Below are 25,666 nucleotides of genomic sequence, written 5' to 3'. Positions count from 1 at the left end.
CTAACCTAACCTAACCTAACCTAACCTAACCTAACCTAACCTAACCTAACCTAACCTAACCTAACCTAACCTAACCTAACCTAACCTAACCTAACCTAACCTAACCTAACCTAACCTAACCTAACCTAACCTAACCTAACCTAACCTAACCTAACCTAACCTAACCTAACCTAACCTAACCTAACCTAACCTAACCTAACCTAACCTAACCTAACCTAACCTAACCTAACCTAACCTAACCTAACCTAACCTAACCTAACCTAACCTAACCTAACCTAACCTAACCTAACCTAACCTAACCTAACCTAACCTAACCTAACCTAACCTAACCTAACCTAACCTAACCTAACCTAACCTAACCTAACCTAACCTAACCTAACCTAACCTAACCTAACCTAACCTAACCTAACCTAACCTAACCTAACCTAACCTAACCTAACCTAACCTAACCTAACCTAACCTAACCTAACCTAACCTAACCTAACCTAACCTAACCTAACCTAACCTAACCTAACCTAACCTAACCTAACCTAACCTAACCTAACCTAACCTAACCTAACCTAACCTAACCTAACCTAACCTAACCTAACCTAACCTAACCTAACCTAACCTAACCTAACCTAACCTAACCTAACCTAACCTAACCTAACCTAACCTAACCTAACCTAACCTAACCTAACCTAACCTAACCTAACCTAACCTAACCTAACCTAACCTAACCTAACCTAACCTAACCTAACCTAACCTAACCTAACCTAACCTAACCTAACCTAACCTAACCTAACCTAACCTAACCTAACCTAACCTAACCTAACCTAACCTAACCTAACCTAACCTAACCTAACCTAACCTAACCTAACCTAACCTAACCTAACCTAACCTAACCTAACCTAACCTAACCTAACCTAACCTAACCTAACCTAACCTAACCTAACCTAACCTAACCTAACCTAACCTAACCTAACCTAACCTAACCTAACCTAACCTAACCTAACCTAACCTAACCTAACCTAACCTAACCTAACCTAACCTAACCTAACCTAACCTAACCTAACCTAACCTAACCTAACCTAACCTAACCTAACCTAACCTAACCTAACCTAACCTAACCTAACCTAACCTAACCTAACCTAACCTAACCTAACCTAACCTAACCTAACCTAACCTAACCTAACCTAACCTAACCTAACCTAACCTAACCTAACCTAACCTAACCTAACCTAACCTAACCTAACCTAACCTAACCTAACCTAACCTAACCTAACCTAACCTAACCTAACCTAACCTAACCTAACCTAACCTAACCTAACCTAACCTAACCTAACCTAACCTAACCTAACCTAACCTAACCTAACCTAACCTAACCTAACCTAACCTAACCTAACCTAACCTAACCTAACCTAACCTAACCTAACCTAACCTAACCTAACCTAACCTAACCTAACCTAACCTAACCTAACCTAACCTAACCTAACCTAACCTAACCTAACCTAACCTAACCTAACCTAACCTAACCTAACCTAACCTAACCTAACCTAACCTAACCTAACCTAACCTAACCTAACCTAACCTAACCTAACCTAACCTAACCTAACCTAACCTAACCTAACCTAACCTAACCTAACCTAACCTAACCTAACCTAACCTAACCTAACCTAACCTAACCTAACCTAACCTAACCTAACCTAACCTAACCTAACCTAACCTAACCTAACCTAACCTAACCTAACCTAACCTAACCTAACCTAACCTAACCTAACCTAACCTAACCTAACCTAACCTAACCTAACCTAACCTAACCTAACCTAACCTAACCTAACCTAACCTAACCTAACCTAACCTAACCTAACCTAACCTAACCTAACCTAACCTAACCTAACCTAACCTAACCTAACCTAACCTAACCTAACCTAACCTAACCTAACCTAACCTAACCTAACCTAACCTAACCTAACCTAACCTAACCTAACCTAACCTAACCTAACCTAACCTAACCTAACCTAACCTAACCTAACCTAACCTAACCTAACCTAACCTAACCTAACCTAACCTAACCTAACCTAACCTAACCTAACCTAACCTAACCTAACCTAACCTAACCTAACCTAACCTAACCTAACCTAACCTAACCTAACCTAACCTAACCTAACCTAACCTAACCTAACCTAACCTAACCTAACCTAACCTAACCTAACCTAACCTAACCTAACCTAACCTAACCTAACCTAACCTAACCTAACCTAACCTAACCTAACCTAACCTAACCTAACCTAACCTAACCTAACCTAACCTAACCTAACCTAACCTAACCTAACCTAACCTAACCTAACCTAACCTAACCTAACCTAACCTAACCTAACCTAACCTAACCTAACCTAACCTAACCTAACCTAACCTAACCTAACCTAACCTAACCTAACCTAACCTAACCTAACCTAACCTAACCTAACCTAACCTAACCTAACCTAACCTAACCTAACCTAACCTAACCTAACCTAACCTAACCTAACCTAACCTAACCTAACCTAACCTAACCTAACCTAACCTAACCTAACCTAACCTAACCTAACCTAACCTAACCTAACCTAACCTAACCTAACCTAACCTAACCTAACCTAACCTAACCTAACCTAACCTAACCTAACCTAACCTAACCTAACCTAACCTAACCTAACCTAACCTAACCTAACCTAACCTAACCTAACCTAACCTAACCTAACCTAACCTAACCTAACCTAACCTAACCTAACCTAACCTAACCTAACCTAACCTAACCTAACCTAACCTAACCTAACCTAACCTAACCTAACCTAACCTAACCTAACCTAACCTAACCTAACCTAACCTAACCTAACCTAACCTAACCTAACCTAACCTAACCTAACCTAACCTAACCTAACCTAACCTAACCTAACCTAACCTAACCTAACCTAACCTAACCTAACCTAACCTAACCTAACCTAACCTAACCTAACCTAACCTAACCTAACCTAACCTAACCTAACCTAACCTAACCTAACCTAACCTAACCTAACCTAACCTAACCTAACCTAACCTAACCTAACCTAACCTAACCTAACCTAACCTAACCTAACCTAACCTAACCTAACCTAACCTAACCTAACCTAACCTAACCTAACCTAACCTAACCTAACCTAACCTAACCTAACCTAACCTAACCTAACCTAACCTAACCTAACCTAACCTAACCTAACCTAACCTAACCTAACCTAACCTAACCTAACCTAACCTAACCTAACCTAACCTAACCTAACCTAACCTAACCTAACCTAACCTAACCTAACCTAACCTAACCTAACCTAACCTAACCTAACCTAACCTAACCTAACCTAACCTAACCTAACCTAACCTAACCTAACCTAACCTAACCTAACCTAACCTAACCTAACCTAACCTAACCTAACCTAACCTAACCTAACCTAACCTAACCTAACCTAACCTAACCTAACCTAACCTAACCTAACCTAACCTAACCTAACCTAACCTAACCTAACCTAACCTAACCTAACCTAACCTAACCTAACCTAACCTAACCTAACCTAACCTAACCTAACCTAACCTAACCTAACCTAACCTAACCTAACCTAACCTAACCTAACCTAACCTAACCTAACCTAACCTAACCTAACCTAACCTAACCTAACCTAACCTAACCTAACCTAACCTAACCTAACCTAACCTAACCTAACCTAACCTAACCTAACCTAACCTAACCTAACCTAACCTAACCTAACCTAACCTAACCTAACCTAACCTAACCTAACCTAACCTAACCTAACCTAACCTAACCTAACCTAACCTAACCTAACCTAACCTAACCTAACCTAACCTAACCTAACCTAACCTAACCTAACCTAACCTAACCTAACCTAACCTAACCTAACCTAACCTAACCTAACCTAACCTAACCTAACCTAACCTAACCTAACCTAACCTAACCTAACCTAACCTAACCTAACCTAACCTAACCTAACCTAACCTAACCTAACCTAACCTAACCTAACCTAACCTAACCTAACCTAACCTAACCTAACCTAACCTAACCTAACCTAACCTAACCTAACCTAACCTAACCTAACCTAACCTAACCTAACCTAACCTAACCTAACCTAACCTAACCTAACCTAACCTAACCTAACCTAACCTAACCTAACCTAACCTAACCTAACCTAACCTAACCTAACCTAACCTAACCTAACCTAACCTAACCTAACCTAACCTAACCTAACCTAACCTAACCTAACCTAACCTAACCTAACCTAACCTAACCTAACCTAACCTAACCTAACCTAACCTAACCTAACCTAACCTAACCTAACCTAACCTAACCTAACCTAACCTAACCTAACCTAACCTAACCTAACCTAACCTAACCTAACCTAACCTAACCTAACCTAACCTAACCTAACCTAACCTAACCTAACCTAACCTAACCTAACCTAACCTAACCTAACCTAACCTAACCTAACCTAACCTAACCTAACCTAACCTAACCTAACCTAACCTAACCTAACCTAACCTAACCTAACCTAACCTAACCTAACCTAACCTAACCTAACCTAACCTAACCTAACCTAACCTAACCTAACCTAACCTAACCTAACCTAACCTAACCTAACCTAACCTAACCTAACCTAACCTAACCTAACCTAACCTAACCTAACCTAACCTAACCTAACCTAACCTAACCTAACCTAACCTAACCTAACCTAACCTAACCTAACCTAACCTAACCTAACCTAACCTAACCTAACCTAACCTAACCTAACCTAACCTAACCTAACCTAACCTAACCTAACCTAACCTAACCTAACCTAACCTAACCTAACCTAACCTAACCTAACCTAACCTAACCTAACCTAACCTAACCTAACCTAACCTAACCTAACCTAACCTAACCTAACCTAACCTAACCTAACCTAACCTAACCTAACCTAACCTAACCTAACCTAACCTAACCTAACCTAACCTAACCTAACCTAACCTAACCTAACCTAACCTAACCTAACCTAACCTAACCTAACCTAACCTAACCTAACCTAACCTAACCTAACCTAACCTAACCTAACCTAACCTAACCTAACCTAACCTAACCTAACCTAACCTAACCTAACCTAACCTAACCTAACCTAACCTAACCTAACCTAACCTAACCTAACCTAACCTAACCTAACCTAACCTAACCTAACCTAACCTAACCTAACCTAACCTAACCTAACCTAACCTAACCTAACCTAACCTAACCTAACCTAACCTAACCTAACCTAACCTAACCTAACCTAACCTAACCTAACCTAACCTAACCTAACCTAACCTAACCTAACCTAACCTAACCTAACCTAACCTAACCTAACCTAACCTAACCTAACCTAACCTAACCTAACCTAACCTAACCTAACCTAACCTAACCTAACCTAACCTAACCTAACCTAACCTAACCTAACCTAACCTAACCTAACCTAACCTAACCTAACCTAACCTAACCTAACCTAACCTAACCTAACCTAACCTAACCTAACCTAACCTAACCTAACCTAACCTAACCTAACCTAACCTAACCTAACCTAACCTAACCTAACCTAACCTAACCTAACCTAACCTAACCTAACCTAACCTAACCTAACCTAACCTAACCTAACCTAACCTAACCTAACCTAACCTAACCTAACCTAACCTAACCTAACCTAACCTAACCTAACCTAACCTAACCTAACCTAACCTAACCTAACCTAACCTAACCTAACCTAACCTAACCTAACCTAACCTAACCTAACCTAACCTAACCTAACCTAACCTAACCTAACCTAACCTAACCTAACCTAACCTAACCTAACCTAACCTAACCTAACCTAACCTAACCTAACCTAACCTAACCTAACCTAACCTAACCTAACCTAACCTAACCTAACCTAACCTAACCTAACCTAACCTAACCTAACCTAACCTAACCTAACCTAACCTAACCTAACCTAACCTAACCTAACCTAACCTAACCTAACCTAACCTAACCTAACCTAACCTAACCTAACCTAACCTAACCTAACCTAACCTAACCTAACCTAACCTAACCTAACCTAACCTAACCTAACCTAACCTAACCTAACCTAACCTAACCTAACCTAACCTAACCTAACCTAACCTAACCTAACCTAACCTAACCTAACCTAACCTAACCTAACCTAACCTAACCTAACCTAACCTAACCTAACCTAACCTAACCTAACCTAACCTAACCTAACCTAACCTAACCTAACCTAACCTAACCTAACCTAACCTAACCTAACCTAACCTAACCTAACCTAACCTAACCTAACCTAACCTAACCTAACCTAACCTAACCTAACCTAACCTAACCTAACCTAACCTAACCTAACCTAACCTAACCTAACCTAACCTAACCTAACCTAACCTAACCTAACCTAACCTAACCTAACCTAACCTAACCTAACCTAACCTAACCTAACCTAACCTAACCTAACCTAACCTAACCTAACCTAACCTAACCTAACCTAACCTAACCTAACCTAACCTAACCTAACCTAACCTAACCTAACCTAACCTAACCTAACCTAACCTAACCTAACCTAACCTAACCTAACCTAACCTAACCTAACCTAACCTAACCTAACCTAACCTAACCTAACCTAACCTAACCTAACCTAACCTAACCTAACCTAACCTAACCTAACCTAACCTAACCTAACCTAACCTAACCTAACCTAACCTAACCTAACCTAACCTAACCTAACCTAACCTAACCTAACCTAACCTAACCTAACCTAACCTAACCTAACCTAACCTAACCTAACCTAACCTAACCTAACCTAACCTAACCTAACCTAACCTAACCTAACCTAACCTAACCTAACCTAACCTAACCTAACCTAACCTAACCTAACCTAACCTAACCTAACCTAACCTAACCTAACCTAACCTAACCTAACCTAACCTAACCTAACCTAACCTAACCTAACCTAACCTAACCTAACCTAACCTAACCTAACCTAACCTAACCTAACCTAACCTAACCTAACCTAACCTAACCTAACCTAACCTAACCTAACCTAACCTAACCTAACCTAACCTAACCTAACCTAACCTAACCTAACCTAACCTAACCTAACCTAACCTAACCTAACCTAACCTAACCTAACCTAACCTAACCTAACCTAACCTAACCTAACCTAACCTAACCTAACCTAACCTAACCTAACCAACTCAAATTTTCTTCAAAATTTAAACGCACCCCTACGTGTTATACATCAAATTGTGCGTAATATTTTTAGTAAACACCCTCGTGACGTTAGACACGCGAAAAATCGATTTTCGTGGAAATTTTCGACTTTTCAAATTTTTAATATTGACTTAGAATATTTTCATACAAAAATTTACAACTTTGGTATTTTTGGTCCGTTTTTCAAAATTTTTTCGCTTTAATAGACTCACCCCTTTCGGCTTAGCACTCCCCTGACGTTCGATTGATATCGTTCCATACTAGAACTTGCTTTTTTGGCGGATTTTAGGTTTTCGGAAACGGTTTTTGGACGTCTTTTTCAAAATTTTTCAGGGCGACCCCAGGCGTTGACCGTCTTATTTTGTCCGTCTCGACGAGCCCTATCCGTGGACACCTCATTTGTTGCGATCCGACGCATACAAATCGAGGAATTTGCAGGACAGTCGAAATTTTGGGTCATACCGAGGTGATGTGGTAAATCGATTTGCAAACAAAAGTAACTCAAATTTTCTTCAAAATTTAAACGCACCCCTACGTGTTATACATCAAATTGTGCGTAATATTTTTAGTAAACACCCTCGTGACGTTAGACACGCGAAAAATCGATTTTCGTGGAAATTTTCGACTTTTCAAATTTTTAATATTGACTTAGAATATTTTCATACAAAAATTTACAACTTTGGTATTTTTGGTCCGTTTTTCAAAATTTTTTCGCTTTAATAGACTCACCCCTTTCGGCTTAGCACTCCCCTGACGTTCGATTGATATCGTTCCATACTAGAACTTGCTTTTTTGGCGGATTTTAGGTTTTCGGAAACGGTTTTTGGACGTCTTTTTCAAAATTTTTCAGGGCGACCCCAGGCGTTGACCGTCTTATTTTGTCCGTCTCGACGAGCCCTATCCGTGGACACCTCATTTGTTGCGATCCGACGCATACAAATCGAGGAATTTGCAGGACAGTCGAAATTTTGGGTCATACCGAGGTGATGTGGTAAATCGATTTGCAAACAAAAGTAACTCAAATTTTCTTCAAAATTTAAACGCACCCCTACGTGTTATACATCAAATTGTGCGTAATATTTTTAGTAAACACCCTCGTGACGTTAGACACGCGAAAAATCGATTTTCGTGGAAATTTTCGACTTTTCAAATTTTTAATATTGACTTAGAATATTTTCATACAAAAATTTACAACTTTGGTATTTTTGGTCCGTTTTTCAAAATTTTTTCGCTTTAATAGACTCACCCCTTTCGGCTTAGCACTCCCCTGACGTTCGATTGATATCGTTCCATACTAGAACTTGCTTTTTTGGCGGATTTTAGGTTTTCGGAAACGGTTTTTGGACGTCTTTTTCAAAATTTTTCAGGGCGACCCCAGGCGTTGACCGTCTTATTTTGTCCGTCTCGACGAGCCCTATCCGTGGACACCTCATTTGTTGCGATCCGACGCATACAAATCGAAAAATTTGCCCGCCCACCCACCCTTTGGTCATTTACTAGGTAAACTTTTTCGATTGGGCCAAAAATAAATTTTCGAGTTTACACCTGAATTGAGTCGTACTCCCACCGAGGGACTTTTTGGAGACATTTTGAGTTTAGCTTTAAGAATTTTTGACACAACTGCGTGGATAACATTAGTTTTATTGACAGGTAAACAATTTTACCGCCTGAACATTTTGTATTTGACCGCTTGGCTGCGACGCTGCGAGGACCGGCACCTGAAAAATAAAAACACGCACACTATTAGAACAGAAACTTACAAAAATTACTTACCGGTACCGCAACGATCGCCGCTCCGACTGTGAGTACCTGCAAAAGGGAATTTTACTTTATTTTAAGCAATTTTATTTTTACATTTATTTATAAAACTTATACAAACCTTTACTCTTTGCTTGTAGCGGTCATACGGACCGTTGATTTTCTACGTACCTTTTTGTCGAACGACGCGTACCTCTGATCGGCAAGAATGGTTCTCGGACTTAGAACCCCCATCAAACGCCGGGATCCTTCACCCCGAACTTCGCCTGTGCGCAGGAAGTCACCGATAGTGATATCACCATCTATCACAACCACCAACGTCCGGCGAAGCATAGGGGAGTTCGAGATCGGGTTCGGCGACTCCTCTCCGAGCGGACACAGACCTGTCGCCCCTCAGGCTGGACCTTCCAGACTCAGGACAAAACCGGCGTCCTCGCAAGGCGCAAAGGCCGCCAAGAAGTCGCCTGCGGACAGCCCCACTCTGTCATCAAGGCAGACCACCAGCCGCGACAGAGTGGCCGAAGCGAGGGCCGTTTTGGTTAAAGGCAAGACAAACCTAGGTGAAGCTCGCAATCTCCGAACGGAGATCAAGGTAGAGGTCACACGGTGTCTTGACAGGATGTATCAACTCATTAAGGACTCGGAGATGGATAGAAAGGAAGGGAAGAAGGATGGAGCCTTTGAGAAGGGGAAAGAGGAGACTGAAAGGATGAGTTTGACGTGTGATAGGATAGAAAGTGACAGGATGATGGCAAAAATAGAAGAAAATAACAGACTTTTGGTAGAAAACAATAAAAAGTTGGACGATATTCGAATCGAAATTGATAAACAGACCATCAAACTGGACACGACGGTCACCTATGCGAGTGTGGCGGCGACCATGCCGCCGCCACACTCGGATAGGATGTCGCCGGTGAAGACCGCCCTGCACTCAGTCATAGTGTCCTCGGAGGACAATCAGGACACCGCGGACACTGTGCTGAGTAGAGTGAGGGAGGCGGTAAACGCGAAGGAGGGCTGGATTAAGGTACAAAAAGTAAGAAAGGCAAAAGATGGTAAAATCATAATGAGCTGCAGTTCTAAGGAGGAAAGGGCGAAGGTTAAGGCGAGGCTTGAAAATGCGGGGGATCGGCTCGTCGTCGAGGAGGTGAAGAACAAAGATCCGCTCCTGATCCTGAAGGATGTCCTGTTGCTTAATAGCGACGAGGACATCCTTAAGGCAATCAGGAGCCAGAACAAGGAGTTGTTTCGCGACCTCGGCGAAGGGGATGACCGCCTGCAGATCAAGTTTAAGAAGCGCGCACGGAATCCGCACACTAACCACGTTGTCATCTCTACCTCACCCGCCATCTGGCGGAGGGCCATCGAGGGTGGTTCCCTGCACGTGGACTTGCAGCAGGTCAGGGTTGAAGATCAGTCCCCGCTGGTCCAGTGCACGAGGTGCCTTGGCTACGGCCATGGGAAACGCTTCTGCACTGAGACCGTCGACCTGTGCAGCCACTGTGGGGGACCACACCTCCGGACTGAGTGTGCGGATTGGCTTGCTGGAGTCAGTGCCACCTGTAAGAACTGCAGCTCAGCCAAGTATGAAAAACACGATCACAATGCCTTCAGTCCGTTGTGCCCGGTGCGTCGACGATGGGACACATTGGCAAGATCATCCGTTGCCTATTGCTGAAGTTGTCCTAAGCAAGCAAACCACTGGAACTCCAAAAGAACTCGACATGCAACTGAACAACGTGGGAAACCGGACATGCGGCGTGATCGGTGGACTGGTGTTCTCATTTGGTGTTCCGTTCTCGGCGAAAGACTGTAAAGCGTGGAAACCCCTAAATTGTACCTATCACAGCGGCTTTGCAAACCGACCTCGGTTTCATGAGAAAAAGAGATCAGTATTGCCAAAAGTTAATGTAATAAAAATATTACTTACCCTCAAATGTGAACAACCAACATTGCCGTGGTGGTCGGGAAAACAGGCGAAACTAAAAACAAGTCTCTTCGTCGGGAGCGGGATGTCCGTGGGTGCGGCGTCCGTTGGTCCGTCGTTGTCTGGATACCTGAAACAAAGGAAACACACACTAATAAAACAAATGTCGAGTTCTCTAGGAAAATTTGAAGCATGCAGAAAAAACAGGAAGCTCTCATCTGTTTTGGGATGCACTCTGCAATTAATAGGAACCTCAAGATAGAGGAGAGTGAATAGTGATAAACAAGTTGAACTTGCAAGTCGCTATTCGCTCTCATCAAATCAAGAGCAAATAAAAAATGTTGGCCAGATATAATGATTATAACTGTGCACAGCATTGAGTATTAAAATCAGTTTTAAAAAGTAGATTAATAAAATTGGAAGATCATTATATAGAGTAACCAGTAAATAATTTAAATAGAAATAATAAATAAGAATAAAAAATCGGCTCGAATATCTCCAAATTAATAAAATATAAAAGATATAATAAATAGAATAAACTATACGATAAAACCGAAAACAAAAATTTGAAAACTATAAACAGAAAAATTGTAAAAATCTATAAAAGTTTAAAATAATTAAGATAGCCACAAAAAAGTAAAACTCCTACCCCCTTTTCCCTTAAATAAATCTCCTATAATAATTAATAGTAAAAATTGAAAACACATAATACCAAAGGCTCTGATCACCACGTCAGAGGTACGTTGAATAAAACTAAAAAAAAAAAAAAAAAAAAAAAAAAAAAAAAAAAACCTAACCTAACCTAACCTAACCTAACCTAACCTAACCTAACCTAACCTAACCTAACCTAACCTAACCTAACCTAACCTAACCTAACCTAACCTAACCTAACCTAACCTAACCTAACCTAACCTAACCTAACCTAACCTAACCTAACCTAACCTAACCTAACCTAACCTAACCTAACCTAACCTAACCTAACCTAACCTAACCTAACCTAACCTAACCTAACCTAACCTAACCTAACCTAACCTAACCTAACCTAACCTAACCTAACCTAACCTAACCTAACCTAACCTAACCTAACCTAACCTAACCTAACCTAACCTAACCTAACCTAACCTAACCTAACCTAACCTAACCTAACCTAACCTAACCTAACCTAACCTAACCTAACCTAACCTAACCTAACCTAACCTAACCTAACCTAACCTAACCTAACCTAACCTAACCTAACCTAACCTAACCTAACCTAACCTAACCTAACCTAACCTAACCTAACCTAACCTAACCTAACCTAACCTAACCTAACCTAACCTAACCTAACCTAACCTAACCTAACCTAACCTAACCTAACCTAACCTAACCTAACCTAACCTAACCTAACCTAACCTAACCTAACCTAACCTAACCTAACCTAACCTAACCTAACCTAACCTAACCTAACCTAACCTAACCTAACCTAACCTAACCTAACCTAACCTAACCTAACCTAACCTAACCTAACCTAACCTAACCTAACCTAACCTAACCTAACCTAACCTAACCTAACCTAACCTAACCTAACCTAACCTAACCTAACCTAACCTAACCTAACCTAACCTAACCTAACCTAACCTAACCTAACCTAACCTAACCTAACCTAACCTAACCTAACCTAACCTAACCTAACCTAACCTAACCCCAAAAATAGATAATCTTCATGAGATTATACTGGATAAAAGTAAAAGGAGCAAGTTCCTAGATTTCAGTATAAAAATATGCGAAAAAGTAAATAATAAAAATAAGTAGAGCAAATATTATTTCTTTTATATTTGGAATATAAAATGTAAGTAATAAAAGATAAATATGTATAAGTAAAATAGGATAAGCTTAAAATTAAGTAAAAAAGGAAACTGTAGCAAACCGTAAAATGTAAGTAAAAACTAGATAAGAAAAAAGGAAAGAATAGAGATAAGATTGGAATGTATAGTAGCACCCGATAGATAGAAAGATAGTTTATAAATGTATAAGATAAGATATATAGTATTAGAATAAACTAGATAAGATATATAGATAAAATATGTAATAGATAAGATATATAGATAAAAATATGAAGTAGATATAAGAAAATTGTATTAGAAAATAAAGATAAGTTGCATTTTTGAAAAGAAAATAGAAAACAAAAAAGAAAAGAACAAAAAGATAAAACCCCCAGAAAAAACAAAATCCCTGAAAAATAAATATCAGGGGAAAGCTGAAAAAAAAAAAAAAAAAAAAAAAAAAAAAAAAAAAAAAAAAAAAAAAAAAAAAAAAAAAAAAAAACCTAACCTAACCTAACCCAACTCTAATTTCTAGAAAATAATAGCATACCTATAGGTTATATACATTGTTTTGAGCGCAAATTTTTTGCCTACACCCCCGTAGCATTTTGAGACCCCTAGCACCCCATTTGGACATTTTATTCAACTTTTTAGATTTTTAATTTAGACTTAGAAAATTTTCATAGTAAATTTTATAACTTGGTAATTGTTGGTCAGATTTTCAAAATTTTTTCGCTTAAATAGTTTCATCCATTTCGGTTTAGCACTCCCGTGACGTTCGATTGACATCGTCTCATACTAAATTCTGCTTTTTTGGCGGTCTTTAGTGTTTCTTTTGGGATCTGAGACGGTTTTTGGGCGTCATTTTCAAAATTTTCTAGGGCCACCCCCGGCGTATTTCGGCTTTTTGGATTCGTCTCGGCGAGCCCTATCCATAGACACCTCATTTGTTGCGATCGGAGGTCAAAAAGTTTGGAAAATCGGCAATACCTACTACAAATTAGACCGAACCGAGGTTACTTGGTCAAGCTCAACAAAACCAAAATCTAACTCTAATTTCTAGAAAATAATAGCATACCTATAGGTTATATACATTGTTTTGAGCGCAAATTTTTTGCCTACACCCCCGTAGCATTTTGAGACCCCTAGCACCCCATTTGGACATTTTATTCAACTTTTTAGATTTTTAATTTAGACTTAGAAAATTTTCATAGTAAATTTTATAACTTGGTAATTGTTGGTCAGATTTTCAAAATTTTTTCGCTTAAATAGTTTCATCCATTTCGGTTTAGCACTCCCGTGACGTTCGATTGACATCGTCTCATACTAAATTCTGCTTTTTTGGCGGTCTTTAGTGTTTCTTTTGGGATCTGAGACGGTTTTTGGGCGTCATTTTCAAAATTTTCTAGGGCCACCCCCGGCGTATTTCGGCTTTTTGGATTCGTCTCGGCGAGCCCTATCCATAGACACCTCATTTGTTGCGATCGGAGGTCAAAAAGTTTGGAAAATCGGCAATACCTACTACAAATTAGACCGAACCGAGGTTACTTGGTCAAGCTCAACAAAACCAAAATCTAACTCTAATTTCTAGAAAATAATAGCATACCTATAGGTTATATACATTGTTTTGAGCGCAAATTTTTTGCCTACACCCCCGTAGCATTTTGAGACCCCTAGCACCCCATTTGGACATTTTATTCAACTTTTTAGATTTTTAATTTAGACTTAGAAAATTTTCATAGTAAATTTTATAACTTGGTAATTGTTGGTCAGATTTTCAAAATTTTTTCGCTTAAATAGTTTCATCCATTTCGGTTTAGCACTCCCGTGACGTTCGATTGACATCGTCTCATACTAAATTCTGCTTTTTTGGCGGTCTTTAGTGTTTCTTTTGGGATCTGAGACGGTTTTTGGGCGTCATTTTCAAAATTTTCTAGGGCCACCCCCGGCGTATTTCGGCTTTTTGGATTCGTCTCGGCGAGCCCTATCCATAGACACCTCATTTGTTGCGATCGGAGGTCAAAAAGTTTGGAAAATCGGCAATACCTACTACAAATTAGACCGAACCGAGGTTACTTGGTCAAGCTCAACAAAACCAAAATCTAACTCTAATTTCTAGAAAATAATAGCATACCTATAGGTTATATACATTGTTTTGAGCGCAAATTTTTTGCCTACACCCCCGTAGCATTTTGAGACCCCTAGCACCCCATTTGGACATTTTATTCAACTTTTTAGATTTTTAATTTAGACTTAGAAAATTTTCATAGTAAATTTTATAACTTGGTAATTGTTGGTCAGATTTTCAAAATTTTTTCGCTTAAATAGTTTCATCCATTTCGGTTTAGCACTCCCGTGACGTTCGATTGACATCGTCTCATACTAAATTCTGCTTTTTTGGCGGTCTTTAGTGTTTCTTTTGGGATCTGAGACGGTTTTTGGGCGTCATTTTCAAAATTTTCTAGGGCCACCCCCGGCGTATTTCGGCTTTTTGGATTCGTCTCGGCGAGCCCTATCCATAGACACCTCATTTGTTGCGATCGGAGGTCAAAAAGTTTGGAAAATCGGCAATACCTACTACAAATTAGACCGAACCGAGGTTACTTGGTCAAGCTCAACAAAACCAAAATCTAACTCTAATTTCTAGAAAATAATAGCATACCTATAGGTTATATACATTGTTTTGAGCGCAAATTTTTTGCCTACACCCCCGTAGCATTTTGAGACCCCTAGCACCCCATTTGGACATTTTATTCAACTTTTTAGATTTTTAATTTAGACTTAGAAAATTTTCATAGTAAATTTTATAACTTGGTAATTGTTGGTCAGATTTTCAAAATTTTTTCGCTTAAATAGTTTCATCCATTTCGGTTTAGCACTCCCGTGACGTTCGATTGACATCGTCTCATACTAAATTCTGCTTTTTTGGCGGTCTTTAGTGTTTCTTTTGGGATCTGAGACGGTTTTTGGGCGTCATTTTCAAAATTTTCTAGGGCCACCCCCGGCGTATTTCGGCTTTTTGGATTCGTCTCGGCGAGCCCTATCCATAGACACCTCATTTGTTGCGATCGGAGGTCAAAAAGTTTGGAAAATCGGCAATACCTACTACAAATTAGACCGAACCGAGGTTACTTGGTCAAGCTCAACAAAACCAAAATCTAACTCTAATTTCTAGAAAATAATAGCATACCTATAGGTTATATACATTGTTTTGAGCGCAAATTTTTTGCCTACACCCCCGTAGCATTTTGAGACCCCTAGCACCCCATTTGGACATTTTATTCAACTTTTTAGATTTTTAATTTAGACTTAGAAAATTTTCATAGTAAATTTTATAACTTGGTAATTGTTGGTCAGATTTTCAAAATTTTTTCGCTTAAATAGTTTCATCCATTTCGGTTTAGCACTCCCGTGACGTTCGATTGACATCGTCTCATACTAAATTCTGCTTTTTTGGCGGTCTTTAGTGTTTCTTTTGGGATCTGAGACGGTTTTTGGGCGTCATTTTCAAAATTTTCTAGGGCCACCCCCGGCGTATTTCGGCTTTTTGGATTCGTCTCGGCGAGCCCTATCCATAGACACCTCATTTGTTGCGATCGGAGGTCAAAAAGTTTGGAAAATCGGCAATACCTACTACAAATTAGACCGAACCGAGGTTACTTGGTCAAGCTCAACAAAACCAAAATCTAACTCTAATTTCTAGAAAATAATAGCATACCTATAGGTTATATACATTGTTTTGAGCGCAAATTTTTTGCCTACACCCCCGTAGCATTTTGAGACCCCTAGCACCCCATTTGGACATTTTATTCAACTTTTTAGATTTTTAATTTAGACTTAGAAAATTTTCATAGTAAATTTTATAACTTGGTAATTGTTGGTCAGATTTTCAAAATTTTTTCGCTTAAATAGTTTCATCCATTTCGGTTTAGCACTCCCGTGACGTTCGATTGACATCGTCTCATACTAAATTCTGCTTTTTTGGCGGTCTTTAGTGTTTCTTTTGGGATCTGAGACGGTTTTTGGGCGTCATTTTCAAAATTTTCTAGGGCCACCCCCGGCGTATTTCGGCTTTTTGGATTCGTCTCGGCGAGCCCTATCCATAGACACCTCATTTGTTGCGATCGGAGGTCAAAAAGTTTGGAAAATCGGCAATACCTACTACAAATTAGACCGAACCGAGGTTACTTGGTCAAGCTCAACAAAACCAAAATCTAACTCTAATTTCTAGAAAATAATAGCATACCTATAGGTTATATACATTGTTTTGAGCGCAAATTTTTTGCCTACACCCCCGTAGCATTTTGAGACCCCTAGCACCCCATTTGGACATTTTATTCAACTTTTTAGATTTTTAATTTAGACTTAGAAAATTTTCATAGTAAATTTTATAACTTGGTAATTGTTGGTCAGATTTTCAAAATTTTTTCGCTTAAATAGTTTCATCCATTTCGGTTTAGCACTCCCGTGACGTTCGATTGACATCGTCTCATACTAAATTCTGCTTTTTTGGCGGTCTTTAGTGTTTCTTTTGGGATCTGAGACGGTTTTTGGGCGTCATTTTCAAAATTTTCTAGGGCCACCCCCGGCGTATTTCGGCTTTTTGGATTCGTCTCGGCGAGCCCTATCCATAGACACCTCATTTGTTGCGATCGGAGGTCAAAAAGTTTGGAAAATCGGCAATACCTACTACAAATTAGACCGAACCGAGGTTACTTGGTCAAGCTCAACAAAACCAAAATCTAACTCTAATTTCTAGAAAATAATAGCATACCTATAGGTTATATACATTGTTTTGAGCGCAAATTTTTTGCCTACACCCCCGTAGCATTTTGAGACCCCTAGCACCCCATTTGGACATTTTATTCAACTTTTTAGATTTTTAATTTAGACTTAGAAAATTTTCATAGTAAATTTTATAACTTGGTAATTGTTGGTCAGATTTTCAAAATTTTTTCGCTTAAATAGTTTCATCCATTTCGGTTTAGCACTCCCGTGACGTTCGATTGACATCGTCTCATACTAAATTCTGCTTTTTTGGCGGTCTTTAGTGTTTCTTTTGGGATCTGAGACGGTTTTTGGGCGTCATTTTCAAAATTTTCTAGGGCCACCCCCGGCGTATTTCGGCTTTTTGGATTCGTCTCGGCGAGCCCTATCCATAGACACCTCATTTGTTGCGATCGGAGGTCAAAAAGTTTGGAAAATCGGCAATACCTACTACAAATTAGACCGAACCGAGGTTACTTGGTCAAGCTCAACAAAACCAAAATCTAACTCTAATTTCTAGAAAATAATAGCATACCTATAGGTTATATACATTGTTTTGAGCGCAAATTTTTTGCCTACACCCCCGTAGCATTTTGAGACCCCTAGCACCCCATTTGGACATTTTATTCAACTTTTTAGATTTTTAATTTAGACTTAGAAAATTTTCATAGTAAATTTTATAACTTGGTAATTGTTGGTCAGATTTTCAAAATTTTTTCGCTTAAATAGTTTCATCCATTTCGGTTTAGCACTCCCGTGACGTTCGATTGACATCGTCTCATACTAAATTCTGCTTTTTTGGCGGTCTTTAGTGTTTCTTTTGGGATCTGAGACGGTTTTTGGGCGTCATTTTCAAAATTTTCTAGGGCCACCCCCGGCGTATTTCGGCTTTTTGGATTCGTCTCGGCGAGCCCTATCCATAGACACCTCATTTGTTGCGATCGGAGGTCAAAAAGTTTGGAAAATCGGCAATACCTACTACAAATTAGACCGAACCGAGGTTACTTGGTCAAGCTCAACAAAACCAAAATCTAACTCTAATTTCTAGAAAATAATAGCATACCTATAGGTTATATACATTGTTTTGAGCGCAAATTTTTTGCCTACACCCCCGTAGCATTTTGAGACCCCTAGCACCCCATTTGGACATTTTATTCAACTTTTTAGATTTTTAATTTAGACTTAGAAAATTTTCATAGTAAATTTTATAACTTGGTAATTGTTGGTCAGATTTTCAAAATTTTTTCGCTTAAATAGTTTCATCCATTTCGGTTTAGCACTCCCGTGACGTTCGATTGACATCGTCTCATACTAAATTCTGCTTTTTTGGCGGTCTTTAGTGTTTCTTTTGGGATCTGAGACGGTTTTTGGGCGTCATTTTCAAAATTTTCTAGGGCCACCCCCGGCGTATTTCGGCTTTTTGGATTCGTCTCGGCGAGCCCTATCCATAGACACCTCATTTGTTGCGATCGGAGGTCAAAAAGTTTGGAAAATCGGCAATACCTACTACAAATTAGACCGAACCGAGGTTACTTGGTCAAGCTCAACAAAACCAAAATCTAACTCTAATTTCTAGAAAATAATAGCATACCTATAGGTTATATACATTGTTTTGAGCGCAAATTTTTTGCCTACACCCCCGTAGCATTTTGAGACCCCTAGCACCCCATTTGGACATTTTATTCAACTTTTTAGATTTTTAATTTAGACTTAGAAAATTTTCATAGTAAATTTTATAACTTGGTAATTGTTGGTCAGATTTTCAAAATTTTTTCGCTTAAATAGTTTCATCCATTTCGGTTTAGCACTCCCGTGACGTTCGATTGACATCGTCTCATACTAAATTCTGCTTTTTTGGCGGTCTTTAGTGTTTCTTTTGGGATCTGAGACGGTTTTTGGGCGTCATTTTCAAAATTTTCTAGGGCCACCCCCGGCGTATTTCGGCTTTTTGGATTCGTCTCGGCGAGCCCTATCCATAGACACCTCATTTGTTGCGATCGGAGGTCAAAAAGTTTGGAAAATCGGCAATACCTACTACAAATTAGACCGAACCGAGGTTACTTGGTCAAGCTCAACAAAACCAAAATCTAACTCTAATTTCTAGAAAATAATAGCATACCTATAGGTTATATACATTGTTTTGAGCGCAAATTTTTTGCCTACACCCCCGTAGCATTTTGAGACCCCTAGCACCCCATTTGGACATTTTATTCAACTTTTTAGATTTTTAATTTAGACTTAGAAAATTTTCATAGTAAATTTTATAACTTGGTAATTGTTGGTCAGATTTTCAAAATTTTTTCGCTTAAATAGTTTCATCCATTTCGGTTTAGCACTCCCGTGACGTTCGATTGACATCGTCTCATACTAAATTCTGCTTTTTTGGCGGTCTTTAGTGTTTCTTTTGGGATCTGAGACGGTTTTTGGGCGTCATTTTCAAAATTTTCTAGGGCCACCCCCGGCGTATTTCGGCTTTTTGGATTCGTCTCGGCGAGCCCTATCCATAGACACCTCATTTGTTGCGATCGGAGGTCAAAAAGTTTGGAAAATCGGCAATACCTACTACAAATTAGACCGAACCGAGGTTACTTGGTCAAGCTCAACAAAACCAAAATCTAACTCTAATTTCTAGAAAATAATAGCATACCTATAGGTTATATACATTGTTTTGAGCGCAAATTTTTTGCCTACACCCCCGTAGCATTTTGAGACCCCTAGCACCCCATTTGGACATTTTATTCAACTTTTTAGATTTTTAATTTAGACTTAGAAAATTTTCATAGTAAATTTTATAACTTGGTAATTGTTGGTCAGATTTTCAAAATTTTTTCGCTTAAATAGTTTCATCCATTTCGGTTTAGCACTCCCGTGACGTTCGATTGACATCGTCTCATACTAAATTCTGCTTTTTTGGCGGTCTTTAGTGTTTCTTTTGGGATCTGAGACGGTTTTTGGGCGTCATTTTCAAAATTTTCTAGGGCCACCCCCGGCGTATTTCGGCTTTTTGGATTCGTCTCGGCGAGCCCTATCCATAGACACCTCATTTGTTGCGATCGGAGGTCAAAAAGTTTGGAAAATCGGCAATACCTACTACAAATTAGACCGAACCGAGGTTACTTGGTCAAGCTCAACAAAACCAAAATCTAACTCTAATTTCTAGAAAATAATAGCATACCTATAGGTTATATACATTGTTTTGAGCGCAAATTTTTTGCCTACACCCCCGTAGCATTTTGAGACCCCTAGCACCCCATTTGGACATTTTATTCAACTTTTTAGATTTTTAATTTAGACTTAGAAAATTTTCATAGTAAATTTTATAACTTGGTAATTGTTGGTCAGATTTTCAAAATTTTTTCGCTTAAATAGTTTCATCCATTTCGGTTTAGCACTCCCGTGACGTTCGATTGACATCGTCTCATACTAAATTCTGCTTTTTTGGCGGTCTTTAGTGTTTCTTTTGGGATCTGAGACGGTTTTTGGGCGTCATTTTCAAAATTTTCTAGGGCCACCCCCGGCGTATTTCGGCTTTTTGGATTCGTCTCGGCGAGCCCTATCCATAGACACCTCATTTGTTGCGATCGGAGGTCAAAAAGTTTGGAAAATCGGCAATACCTACTACAAATTAGACCGAACCGAGGTTACTTGGTCAAGCTCAACAAAACCAAAATCTAACTCTAATTTCTAGAAAATAATAGCATACCTATAGGTTATATACATTGTTTTGAGCGCAAATTTTTTGCCTACACCCCCGTAGCATTTTGAGACCCCTAGCACCCCATTTGGACATTTTATTCAACTTTTTAGATTTTTAATTTAGACTTAGAAAATTTTCATAGTAAATTTTATAACTTGGTAATTGTTGGTCAGATTTTCAAAATTTTTTCGCTTAAATAGTTTCATCCATTTCGGTTTAGCACTCCCGTGACGTTCGATTGACATCGTCTCATACTAAATTCTGCTTTTTTGGCGGTCTTTAGTGTTTCTTTTGGGATCTGAGACGGTTTTTGGGCGTCATTTTCAAAATTTTCTAGGGCCACCCCCGGCGTATTTCGGCTTTTTGGATTCGTCTCGGCGAGCCCTATCCATAGACACCTCATTTGTTGCGATCGGAGGTCAAAAAGTTTGGAAAATCGGCAATACCTACTACAAATTAGACCGAACCGAGGTTACTTGGTCAAGCTCAACAAAACCAAAATCTAACTCTAATTTCTAGAAAATAATAGCATACCTATAGGTTATATACATTGTTTTGAGCGCAAATTTTTTGCCTACACCCCCGTAGCATTTTGAGACCCCTAGCACCCCATTTGGACATTTTATTCAACTTTTTAGATTTTTAATTTAGACTTAGAAAATTTTCATAGTAAATTTTATAACTTGGTAATTGTTGGTCAGATTTTCAAAATTTTTTCGCTTAAATAGTTTCATCCATTTCGGTTTAGCACTCCCGTGACGTTCGATTGACATCGTCTCATACTAAATTCTGCTTTTTTGGCGGTCTTTAGTGTTTCTTTTGGGATCTGAGACGGTTTTTGGGCGTCATTTTCAAAATTTTCTAGGGCCACCCCCGGCGTATTTCGGCTTTTTGGATTCGTCTCGGCGAGCCCTATCCATAGACACCTCATTTGTTGCGATCGGAGGTCAAAAAGTTTGGAAAATCGGCAATACCTACTACAAATTAGACCGAACCGAGGTTACTTGGTCAAGCTCAACAAAACCAAAATCTAACTCTAATTTCTAGAAAATAATAGCATACCTATAGGTTATATACATTGTTTTGAGCGCAAATTTTTTGCCTACACCCCCGTAGCATTTTGAGACCCCTAGCACCCCATTTGGACATTTTATTCAACTTTTTAGATTTTTAATTTAGACTTAGAAAATTTTCATAGTAAATTTTATAACTTGGTAATTGTTGGTCAGATTTTCAAAATTTTTTCGCTTAAATAGTTTCATCCATTTCGGTTTAGCACTCCCGTGACGTTCGATTGACATCGTCTCATACTAAATTCTGCTTTTTTGGCGGTCTTTAGTGTTTCTTTTGGGATCTGAGACGGTTTTTGGGCGTCATTTTCAAAATTTTCTAGGGCCACCCCCGGCGTATTTCGGCTTTTTGGATTCGTCTCGGCGAGCCCTATCCATAGACACCTCATTTGTTGCGATCGGAGGTCAAAAAGTTTGGAAAATCGGCAATACCTACTACAAATTAGACCGAACCGAGGTTACTTGGTCAAGCTCAACAAAACCAAAATCTAACTCTAATTTCTAGAAAATAATAGCATACCTATAGGTTATATACATTGTTTTGAGCGCAAATTTTTTGCCTACACCCCCGTAGCATTTTGAGACCCCTAGCACCCCATTTGGACATTTTATTCAACTTTTTAGATTTTTAATTTAGACTTAGAAAATTTTCATAGTAAATTTTATAACTTGGTAATTGTTGGTCAGATTTTCAAAATTTTTTCGCTTAAATAGTTTCATCCATTTCGGTTTAGCACTCCCGTGACGTTCGATTGACATCGTCTCATACTAAATTCTGCTTTTTTGGCGGTCTTTAGTGTTTCTTTTGGGATCTGAGACGGTTTTTGGGCGTCATTTTCAAAATTTTCTAGGGCCACCCCCGGCGTATTTCGGCTTTTTGGATTCGTCTCGGCGAGCCCTATCCATAGACACCTCATTTGTTGCGATCGGAGGTCAAAAAGTTTGGAAAATCGGCAATACCTACTACAAATTAGACCGAACCGAGGTTACTTGGTCAAGCTCAACAAAACCAAAATCTAACTCTAATTTCTAGAAAATAATAGCATACCTATAGGTTATATACATTGTTTTGAGCGCAAATTTTTTGCCTACACCCCCGTAGCATTTTGAGACCCCTAGCACCCCATTTGGACATTTTATTCAACTTTTTAGATTTTTAATTTAGACTTAGAAAATTTTCATAGTAAATTTTATAACTTGGTAATTGTTGGTCAGATTTTCAAAATTTTTTCGCTTAAATAGTTTCATCCATTTCGGTTTAGCACTCCCGTGACGTTCGATTGACATCGTCTCATACTAAATTCTGCTTTTTTGGCGGTCTTTAGTGTTTCTTTTGGGATCTGAGACGGTTTTTGGGCGTCATTTTCAAAATTTTCTAGGGCCACCCCCGGCGTATTTCGGCTTTTTGGATTCGTCTCGGCGAGCCCTATCCATAGACACCTCATTTGTTGCGATCGGAGGTCAAAAAGTTTGGAAAATCGGCAATACCTACTACAAATTAGACCGAACCGAGGTTACTTGGTCAAGCTCAACAAAACCAAAATCTAACTCTAATTTCTAGAAAATAATAGCATACCTATAGGTTATATACATTGTTTTGAGCGCAAATTTTTTGCCTACACCCCCGTAGCATTTTGAGACCCCTAGCACCCCATTTGGACATTTTATTCAACTTTTTAGATTTTTAATTTAGACTTAGAAAATTTTCATAGTAAATTTTATAACTTGGTAATTGTTGGTCAGATTTTCAAAATTTTTTCGCTTAAATAGTTTCATCCATTTCGGTTTAGCACTCCCGTGACGTTCGATTGACATCGTCTCATACTAAATTCTGCTTTTTTGGCGGTCTTTAGTGTTTCTTTTGGGATCTGAGACGGTTTTTGGGCGTCATTTTCAAAATTTTCTAGGGCCACCCCCGGCGTATTTCGGCTTTTTGGATTCGTCTCGGCGAGCCCTATCCATAGACACCTCATTTGTTGCGATCGGAGGTCAAAAAGTTTGGAAAATCGGCAATACCTACTACAAATTAGACCGAACCGAGGTTACTTGGTCAAGCTCAACAAAACCAAAATCTAACTCTAATTTCTAGAAAATAATAGCATACCTATAGGTTATATACATTGTTTTGAGCGCAAATTTTTTGCCTACACCCCCGTAGCATTTTGAGACCCCTAGCACCCCATTTGGACATTTTATTCAACTTTTTAGATTTTTAATTTAGACTTAGAAAATTTTCATAGTAAATTTTATAACTTGGTAATTGTTGGTCAGATTTTCAAAATTTTTTCGCTTAAATAGTTTCATCCATTTCGGTTTAGCACTCCCGTGACGTTCGATTGACATCGTCTCATACTAAATTCTGCTTTTTTGGCGGTCTTTAGTGTTTCTTTTGGGATCTGAGACGGTTTTTGGGCGTCATTTTCAAAATTTTCTAGGGCCACCCCCGGCGTATTTCGGCTTTTTGGATTCGTCTCGGCGAGCCCTATCCATAGACACCTCATTTGTTGCGATCGGAGGTCAAAAAGTTTGGAAAATCGGCAATACCTACTACAAATTAGACCGAACCGAGGTTACTTGGTCAAGCTCAACAAAACCAAAATCTAACTCTAATTTCTAGAAAATAATAGCATACCTATAGGTTATATACATTGTTTTGAGCGCAAATTTTTTGCCTACACCCCCGTAGCATTTTGAGACCCCTAGCACCCCATTTGGACATTTTATTCAACTTTTTAGATTTTTAATTTAGACTTAGAAAATTTTCATAGTAAATTTTATAACTTGGTAATTGTTGGTCAGATTTTCAAAATTTTTTCGCTTAAATAGTTTCATCCATTTCGGTTTAGCACTCCCGTGACGTTCGATTGACATCGTCTCATACTAAATTCTGCTTTTTTGGCGGTCTTTAGTGTTTCTTTTGGGATCTGAGACGGTTTTTGGGCGTCATTTTCAAAATTTTCTAGGGCCACCCCCGGCGTATTTCGGCTTTTTGGATTCGTCTCGGCGAGCCCTATCCATAGACACCTCATTTGTTGCGATCGGAGGTCAAAAAGTTTGGAAAATCGGCAATACCTACTACAAATTAGACCGAACCGAGGTTACTTGGTCAAGCTCAACAAAACCAAAATCTAACTCTAATTTCTAGAAAATAATAGCATACCTATAGGTTATATACATTGTTTTGAGCGCAAATTTTTTGCCTACACCCCCGTAGCATTTTGAGACCCCTAGCACCCCATTTGGACATTTTATTCAACTTTTTAGATTTTTAATTTAGACTTAGAAAATTTTCATAGTAAATTTTATAACTTGGTAATTGTTGGTCAGATTTTCAAAATTTTTTCGCTTAAATAGTTTCATCCATTTCGGTTTAGCACTCCCGTGACGTTC

General features: G+C 38.8%; 1 long non-coding RNA gene across 1 annotated transcript; it reads left to right on the top strand.

The window, feature by feature from the left end:
* The first annotated feature begins 7,592 nt into the window (after positions 1-7,592).
* Positions 7,593-8,697, top strand: LOC135084175 (uncharacterized). The gene is made up of 3 exons (XR_010259778.1): positions 7,593-7,721; positions 8,106-8,238; positions 8,623-8,697. It is a non-coding gene; the product is annotated as an uncharacterized LOC135084175 (long non-coding RNA).
* Positions 8,698-25,666: the final 16,969 nt, after the last annotated feature.

The sequence above is a fragment of the Ostrinia nubilalis genome, chromosome 25 (genome assembly GCF_963855985.1).
Source record: "Ostrinia nubilalis chromosome 25, ilOstNubi1.1, whole genome shotgun sequence".
NCBI classification, from domain to species: domain Eukaryota; kingdom Metazoa; phylum Arthropoda; class Insecta; order Lepidoptera; family Crambidae; genus Ostrinia; species Ostrinia nubilalis.
The sequence above is the reverse complement of the archived record's forward strand: the minus strand, read 5'-3'. Positions and strand labels throughout refer to the sequence as shown.